Here is a 9481-nt window from a genome sequence, read left to right on the forward strand (position 1 = left end):
AAAACAAAGGGTGAGGGCAAAAAGATTGAACCGGAGGTAAATTGATGAAGTAAATAATGAAACAATTTAAGAAGCGAACCAATCGATTTTGTGGTTATTTTGACAGGTTTTAAATTTTCAGCTATCTACATTAATTGGATAATTTTTTGGACAAGGTTCCCAAATCGATCTAGTCAGTTTTTATAACATTGGTCAACAATAAATTCGATCTGATGAGACGAATTGAACATATAAATATATTTCTTGATATGCAATAATACATTACTTGTGATTTGAAGATGAAACGGCGTTGCAAACTGGAGTGGTCGTCCTAAGAAATCTGTGTCCATTAAAGAAGACAGGCTGATTTTGCCTTTTGAATGATGATACGAAAAAGGTTGTACCCAAAAATGGCATTAAAAGAGAAAATGAAATGTCCCAATTTTAGACAAGCTTTTCGTCAAATATATGAAACATTTTCGGTCTTAATTCCATCAAAAGATGAGAAAGCCCATGCATGTCCTTTGGTATGTCTCTGTCACCCATAATTCAAGGAGTACTCCTCCACGAGCTGTATTATTCTGTATTCATTATTTGGAACCAGAAATAACTCTCACTTTGTCATGTTTGACTAAGCTAAAAAGTTCACTTATAAGTAGGTTTGGAGGTCGATTTTCTATAAAAATTGCCTTCATTTCCTCATAGCGTGTCTTTGAAAATAAGTAAGTTACGTGTGTTGACAGTGATGCAAGAGTTGTTGTGGGTTAAGTCAGTTATGACTTGAATCGTCTGGCCTAATTTGAAAGGTATAAATCTCCCTCACAGGATATTCTTTTATTTTTTAAAATCCAAGAAATAGACTCATTAGATAATAAAGCAATTGAAGACACGACCAAGAACCGTTACTAACTTCCCTACCTAACATGAAATCGAAGAAATAGAATCAATAGCTATGTCCTAGTGAGACACACAAGAACATGATCCATTACTAACTTCCCTAACTAACATTGTAATATCACGCGATATCCTCACATTTAGGGTAAAGGAAAATGCGAAGGGTTTCAATTTTTGTTGGAAACCATTTAACTTCATGAACAATAGTCCATTCTGCAATGCCACCACTTCAACATCTACCACTAAGAACCGACCAGATATCTACTTGGAAAAGGCCGCCATTAACACCTTGATCATGTTTTCCTCCAACTCCAATCCACTCCGCCCCACCGTATACTTCTTCGTCGGTGTATACTTTGGAACAACCGACTAGTGGCCTGGCACTTATTTGATCTCCATTATTTTCAAAATTCATTTTTTTTTCTTTTCAACAACACATTCTTTAGGAAAATAATATCACACGTAAATCCAAAATTTTTCCTTATTTTGACCACATATTTTCCACCAATCTTCTATTCCAAAAATAAATTCCTAACAAAAAAAGGAGCTCAAATAGGCACATGATTAAAGTTAATAGAATTTGCGAATAAAAAGTCGCGGATCCCATGAAATTGCTAGCTATAATTAATTGTTGACTAAGACTAGATTTTAATCCAAATTTTAAGTCGAACGATATTGTTCTTATTTTATGGTAAGCTTAGGACATTTTTCTGATTATAATTGTTCAAGGGTTATTTTGCATTCCGGTAAAATTAGAGTTATGTTGTAGGTAAGAACAAGGGCTCATTGTAAAATTAACCAATTTGTTTGAATTAATAAAATTTCATTTTACGTTTCTCAATATTGTGGATAGTTCATTATTTGATATTCATATCACCCAAATATTAAATCTAATTATTCAGTTATTCGTAGAATGAAAATATATTTTGTTGTGTACTTTGTTCTTTCGTTAATGTTGCATCATGTTTGGTGTAAGAACACATGTATGACTTTATGATACGTAATTCTCCGATTATAGAAGCTATATAATGCTATAAAAATGTTCAACTACATCGACAAGTTGATATGTTGCATTACAGGTAGAAACGATTGTGGTGGCAATTGGTGGATTTGACATAACAAATAATGTCCTCTTTGCAAGAATGGTGGCCAGATAGTTGTGGTGGTGAGACGATCGAAGAGTTGGCTAAAGGGAAGGATTATGATGGCAACGATAGTTCATGAGGGGCAAATGGATGTAGTTGGGGGTAACAATTATAAATCGGCACCAATGTTTGACATGACGACTAATTCACGTGAAGATTATGATAGTCCGTTCTTTGATATGGAGATGGGTGTGTTGTAGGACTAGATAAGTGATGATCATTTGAATTTGCTACAAGATGTGGTTTTTCTTTTGTATTGCTATATTTGCAAGCACATATGTAGTGACTCGAGTCTCTGTACTCAAGCTATTATATTATAGATACTGTTCGATTTGGGACAGCAATCGACCATTTGTTCGTCTTATCCCTCACAGCTTTTGATTAAATCCCTTAGAATTTGAATACAAAACTTCTACTTTACGACACACTTAAATTAAAGTTAGCCTCCCTACTCACCTCCCCCAGCCTTCAGCTAGTAAATGAACTCCCTCCGCACCATAATCTGCCATCACTTTTATTGCGCCTTTCCTTTCTTCATCATCCAACCTTGCGTCCTATCCTTCCTCGTCTTCTCAAAACCTCCATCCCAACCATTCTCATCACTTTCGAAATGTCTCCCCAACGGAGTAACTCTCTTACAATTTCCTTCTCGCTTCTATCACTTGCACCCCGACCTACTTTCTTGTCAAGTACTTACTTTTTTTATGTCCTAGTATGCAACAGTTAAAGCAAAACTTGGGCAGCTTCTCGCCTCATCAACATAAACCTTAATTCCCATCTTCAAAGGTATCGTGATATCAATGGTGACCTAATTCTCATAGATGGCCCCCTCAAAATCGACAACTTCGACCACCCTTATGGATCCAATATCCCATTGGAGGAAAAATTCCTCAACAACTTGGACCACTGAGACGTGATGAATTTGGAAGTATTTAGAGAGAGAACTTGTGGGTGCCGGAATTGGTAGTTGAAAGTGGTGACGGGAACAGTGGTGGCAATGTGGGTCGAAGGTGGCGACGATGGCTATTTCTATTAGGCTCGTCCAGGGCCGGACCTGATGAGAGGCCCAAGAGGCCTCCGCCTCAGGCCCAGATTTTTAGGGGGGCCAAAATTTTCCCCTTATATTATTATTATTATTATTATTATTATTATTCTTTTTTAATAGAGACGGGAGACCAGACCACTTAATCACTTATCCTGCAAAATTCAAAACCCTTCCAAAAGAGGAAATAGTGTAAAGGCAGGGCCACAGTAGCCGCTTCCATTTCTTCTTCGGCCGACGATCGCAAAGAGCTTGTCTTTTGTTTGTTGTGTATTTAGTTTTCCGAAAATCTAGCCGGTTTTTCAGTTTTTTTTTTTTTATTTGATTTGCCTTTTTTACTTTCATCGTCATTTCTTATGCATTTCTAATTTCTCTAGGCTTTGGATGTTACAGATTGCATTGAAAAGTTTGATTCTAGAAAATTATCTGATTAGTTTTTTTTTATTATTTAATTTGAAGAATTATGTTATAAACTAAATTTAAGATTTGTTTATGCGAACTTATTATTTCACTAAAAACAAACTCAGAAACCAATTAGTTTATCATAAATTAATGTGTAAAGGAAAAACCTTATCTTGCTCAACATAAAAGTAGCAGAGTTGAGTTGATTCAAAAAAGGATTTTACCCTTGCAATTATTTTTATGCACTGTATACTGTTATGCACAAATATAGGTCCCACGCAAGACCATATTTGCTATAAACAGCAAATGAAAAATTTTGAGCATGGGAATATTTTCCATATTTGGAAAGGATAGAATTTCTTGCCTCATTCCATTTTCAAAGGGGCCTGTTTTCCTAACATCCACTCATTCAAAGTTCAGAAGATTAATTAACTAATCAAGAATAAGAATAAGGACATGATTAGACATCAGAAATTAACAGTTTGCTTTAATTTTTCTATTCTTAGTAGCTTGAGAATGATATTGTTTAACAATATTATTAGTCAAGTAGGATTTTCTAAGGAAAATGCTTCTTCCACTAAACTTGTTAGGGAATGGCTATTCTAATTTTAAATATTACTTATCTGTGTAGATTTATTTCTTCTTCACAAATTGTAATAAATCTGAAACCTTATGAATTTTTTGGTTGAACTCTAGTTTAATAATCACATTAGATAATATTAATGTACTAATATTTTTGGACCACTTTGGGATCCTTGCAGGTCATTTTTTGGGGTCCCAATCCCAAGTCATAAAAAATAAAGATAAAAAAAATTAAGAGTTAAGAACGTAAAGATTTTATCATTTACATTTTGCCTTTGTTATGTGACCTTTGCTGGGATATCATTTATGGATTACTTACTTATTTTTGGTCTTTGTTTTTTTCACCTTTCAGCAATTGATAGTTGTTGAGTGACTTGAATTAAATATCATGGCTCCTAAATATGTATCTGGAGCTCAAAAAAAGAAAAAAGAAAGAAAGAGTAGAGGCGTTAATTCGAAGCCAGACTGGAGATATGAAGAAGTACTTTAATAACAAGAAACAAAAAGAGAAGGAAGGAACACTAGAAAATTTATTGATTGAGAAACAACATAATCAGAATGATAATGACAATGTGGATGAGCAGAAAGAGAACGAGGAAATGATTGAACCTGCCAATGTGGATGAATCAAAGCAAAATGAGGCAGATAATATTCAACATGAAGATTTAAATCAAGAGAATTGCTTTTCTTTGAATTTTGAAGATCCCAAAAATTGGAAGGACATCCACATTGATCAAAAGACGAGGGACTTTTTAGTTTAAATAGATCCGAAAAGAGTTGATGGCATCTTGTTTCCCAAAGATAGTCAAGGTAGACATTTTGAATCGTCACACTATAAGCGGCTACTTGCAAATGGGCAGATAACTGATAGAAGATTGTTAGTGTATTCCATTTCTTTAGACAAGATCTTTCGTTTTTGCTACAAGTTGTTTAAAATAGAAAGAACAATGAAAAGTATTGGTCAATTGGGTAATGAGGGATATAAAGATTGGCATAATATGCATTGTCGCCTTACAAATCATGAAGTGTCTAAGGAGCATATAGGCTGCATGACTAGTTGGATAGAACTAGAAAATAGGCTTCAAACAAAGCATACAATTGGCCATCAACAAAGAAATAGAGCATTGGAGACAAGTGTCGAGGATAATTGCTATTGTTAAACGACTTGCTAAAAATACTTTGGCATTTCGCGGAGATTGTGAGCAACTTTACGTGGAGAACAATGGACTTTTTTTTTGCAAATGATAGAAATGGTTGCTGAATTCCAATAATAAGAGAACAAATTCGACGTGCTCAAGCACGTGAGATTCAGTATACATATTTTGGTCCTAAGATTCAAAATGAATTGATACAAACTTTGGCAGGCGAGGTGACAAGTGCAGTTGTCACAGAAGTAAAACATGCAAAATATTTTCTGTCATACTTGATTGTCCTCTAGATGCGAGTCATGAGGAGCAAATGTCTCTAGTAATACGATGTGTGGATGAATCAATGGACTCTTTGATGGTACAAAAATATTGGATTGAATTTTTGAAAGTGGACGATACATCAGGACTAGGACTTTTCACTCAACTTACAAATGTGTTAACGAATCTTGAGCTTGATGTTGACAATATAAGAGATTAAAGGTATGATAATGGAGCTAACATGAGCGGGAGACATAAAGGTGTACAAAAAATGTTATTTAAAATAAATCCTAGAGCTTTCTATACTCCATGTGGTTGTCATAGCCTGAATCTAGCATTTTGTGACATGACAAATTGTTGTTCTAAAGCTATGTCCTTCTTTGGAGTGATACAATGCATCTATGCAGTGTTCTCTTCTTCTCCCAAACGATGGAAAATTTTTAAAGATAAGGTTGAAGGTCTGACATTTAAGCTATTGTCACAAACATGCTGGGAAAGTCATGTGGAAAGTGTCAAGCCTATAAAAGAGCAATTTGTACAAATAAGAGACGCTTTACTTGACTTGGCAAACGTTACTGAAGATCCTAAAACAAAGAGTGAAGCTGAGTCATTAGCAACATATGAACTTGAAAATTTTGAGTTCTTACTTGGTATGGTCATTTGCTATAAGTTGTTGCATGCTTTCAATACTGTGAGTAAATATTTTCAAGCCAAAAATATAGATATTGATGAGGCTATCAAGCTTTTAGAAGCACTTATTTTGTTTCTCGAAAATTATAGAGAATATGGATTTGTCAATGCCATGGATGAAGCTAAACAAATAGCAGTTGAAATGGGAGTTGAAGCTGTTTTTCGAGAGAAACGTAATATTCGAAGAAAGATGCAGTTTGATGAAAGTGGTAGTGAAGAGGTAACACAATCAGCTGAAGAATCTTTTCGAGTTGATTATTTTCTCTTTATAATTGACCAAGCTTGATCTTCAATTCAAACTCGGTTTGAACAATTTAAACATTATGAAGCGACATTTAGATTTTTGTTTAATTCGGAGAGATTAAGGAGTATCCATGTTGACAGTTTGTTGAAATCTTGTAAGAATCTTGACCAGTATTTGAGCCATAATGGACATTTTGACATTATTGGTGATGACTTATGTACGGAGTTGTTAGTTTTGAAGTGCTATTTACCTGGAGAAACAAAAAGAGCAATTGATGTACTAAATTATTTAAAGAAAATGAATGGTTGTTTTCTGAATGCTTGCATTGCTTACAAGATTTTGCTCACTATACTAGTTATAGCTACATTAGCAGAAAGAAGTTTCTCCAAATTGAAATTGATCAAGACTTATCTTCGATCAACTATGTCACGACAAAAATTGAATGGATTGACTATGTTGTCCATTGAAAAGGAAATGATTGAACAACTCGACTATACAAAGTTGATTGATATTTTTGCCTCAAAAACCGCAAGACGAGTTGTATTTAAATGATGGTTTAGAACATTTTCTTATACATCTTTGTGTTGCTATTTGATTATAATATAAATATTTTGAATTTCATTTTTATTTGTTGCTTTATTATGGATTTTATGTTAAAAATTTAGTTCCTTAAAACTCTTACAAATAATATTTAAAAAAAAAAATCATTGTTTTCTATGAAGTAGGGGCCCAAATTCTGAATCTCGCCTCAGGCCCTGCGAAACACAGGTATGGCACTGGGCTCGTCGGAGAAGAGGCAATTTTGATTGGGTGGGCGAGTGGTGTGTGGGGTGAGGTGGAAGATAAGGTATTTTTTGGTTTTTTTTTTTCTGATTTTATTTTATTTTTTTTAATTTTTTGTAATATGAAATTAACGAAGTAACCATTTTGTCTTTATCAAATTTGGTCAAAATAAATTTTTTTAGTCAACTAATGGTCAAATAAACGAATTCCGTCCAAATGGACTCCAGCTACATATTTTTGAAAGGATAGGAACCTTCGGTGGCACAAATTGAAAGTTAGAGTAAAGTCCGCAAAAATAGAAAAGGTTAGGTACCGCTGCTGCAATTTCTTCAATATTTTTGGAACAAAAATGTAAAACAATATTTTCGAAACGGTTTGCTTTTTATTGTATTTGTGAAAATATCCATATTTATGTAAGACGACTATGGCAAAGCTTTTATTAGAATATAAGTTGTACATATATTAAAGTAAATAAAAGTCATGAATCTTATGAAATGGATGAATAAAATAGAGTCGATGTTCTTGCAGCCAATTATAAATTTTGTCGAACATGCCCGGAGGTTAAAAAATACTTATTGAGCCAAGAATCATGAAATGGGATGCATGGATCATTCTATTGGGTCAGTTCGAGGGTTAAAATACTTGGCTGTTCTTTGGTTTGGATCAAAACTATTTTATAATATTAAGTCAAAATTAACAATTAAATTTAATCACATATTTTCTCACAACTTTTAAACGACATATTTTATACATTTTTTATTAAAAAATAATTTTAAAACCTACACTGAAGAGTAACTTGATAAGTTGAAAGGATTTCAACAAGGTAAGAATACATAATTAGAAATGTTTAAACATACACTTTCAAAAATAAGAAACTCGTAAAAAAGTTTAAAAAACATGGTGATTACATCTGTGACCACCTGCTAATAGTATGTCACAATAATAGATCAAAATGTCACAAAACTCACAACTATGGTTACAGTCACAAATTGCGTAAGGTCGCAGTCACAGCACCACAAATTTTGAGTCACAATTACAAATATAATTTCAATTACATATTTTTTTAAGCAATGTTATTTATTAGTTACAAATGATCAATTTTATTGACCACAATCATCCAAATAATTGGTTATAAAAGGTTTTAACCCACTCCATCACCACCAGTGCTAATTGTATGCCGTGCCATCTCACCATCACCACTATTTGCAGTTGTAGATCAACCACCACCATTTGCAAACCACCAAAAATTGCCCCAAAACTCCGACTAAGCAAATCAAGTCAGATTGGAGGATGAATAAACCACCTCAAAACCCCCCAAATTTATGACATTTCGTTTGGAGAGAAAATAAATATGGTTAAGGAGTGGTGTGGGTGGGAGTGGAGAGTGTACACTTGATTTTTGAAAGAACAAAGTCAAAATCTGAATTTTGAAATGATAAGTTAAAATGTAGGGATAGCTGTAATTTCCTCATTTGACATCCTAATGGGCTAGTTCCATAGATGGGCCTCGTAGCAGCAAAAAAGCCCGTCAAATTTCCTGAAATTGGAAACAAAAAGTTAAAACCAACTAATAGTGGATCTATTAATTTCCATTGTTTTTCTTGATCGAAAGGTCAAGCAATATGAAATATTTCTAAATCAACATATATTGAAATCGCTCCTTATTACAAAACTTCTATTTTTTTTTATTTTTTTTTGTACACTTCCCGTGCAATATACATTAGAATTCACTAGTAAGGTTTAATGCATAAGTGCTTGTGTAGAAAGGTTATTCACACTCAATATCAACCATAAATTCTCGAAAATATTATTTTTCATTATATTTTTAACCACATTCTCCAAAATGTAAATTAAAAAAAAAAAAAAATCACTCCCACATGAAGAGTGAGAGCTTGTAAATATGTTACTGTCGAAAAATCTTTAAGAGAAGGTTTCAAACGAGATTTATAATCACTAATATATTTGACAAGCAAGAATAGAAAGAAGTAAGCATTGCTATACAACACGCGACTTCTCTTCTCTAATCATATCTAATTTGATCATTGAACATTTGTGAACTTAACATGTTTCATAGTTAGGGATGTTAAGGCGAGCCAATCCGATTGTCAGCTCGACTTACATCCTAGACAAACTCTGAACACGAGTTGAGCAGTAATTCACTCATGCTAGACAACTCATTTTAGGCTCATGGGTGACACACATTTTAGAAAGTTCAACAATTTTTCAAAAAATAAAAAATAAAAATGAGAGAGAAAGAGGTGAGTCACGAATGACTCGTGAGACTTTCTTGAGGCTAGTTGGCTCGTCGGTAAGT

This window comes from Olea europaea, unplaced genomic scaffold (genome assembly GCF_002742605.1).
Source record: "Olea europaea var. sylvestris unplaced genomic scaffold, O_europaea_v1 scaffold1244, whole genome shotgun sequence".
NCBI lineage: Eukaryota > Viridiplantae > Streptophyta > Magnoliopsida > Lamiales > Oleaceae > Olea > Olea europaea.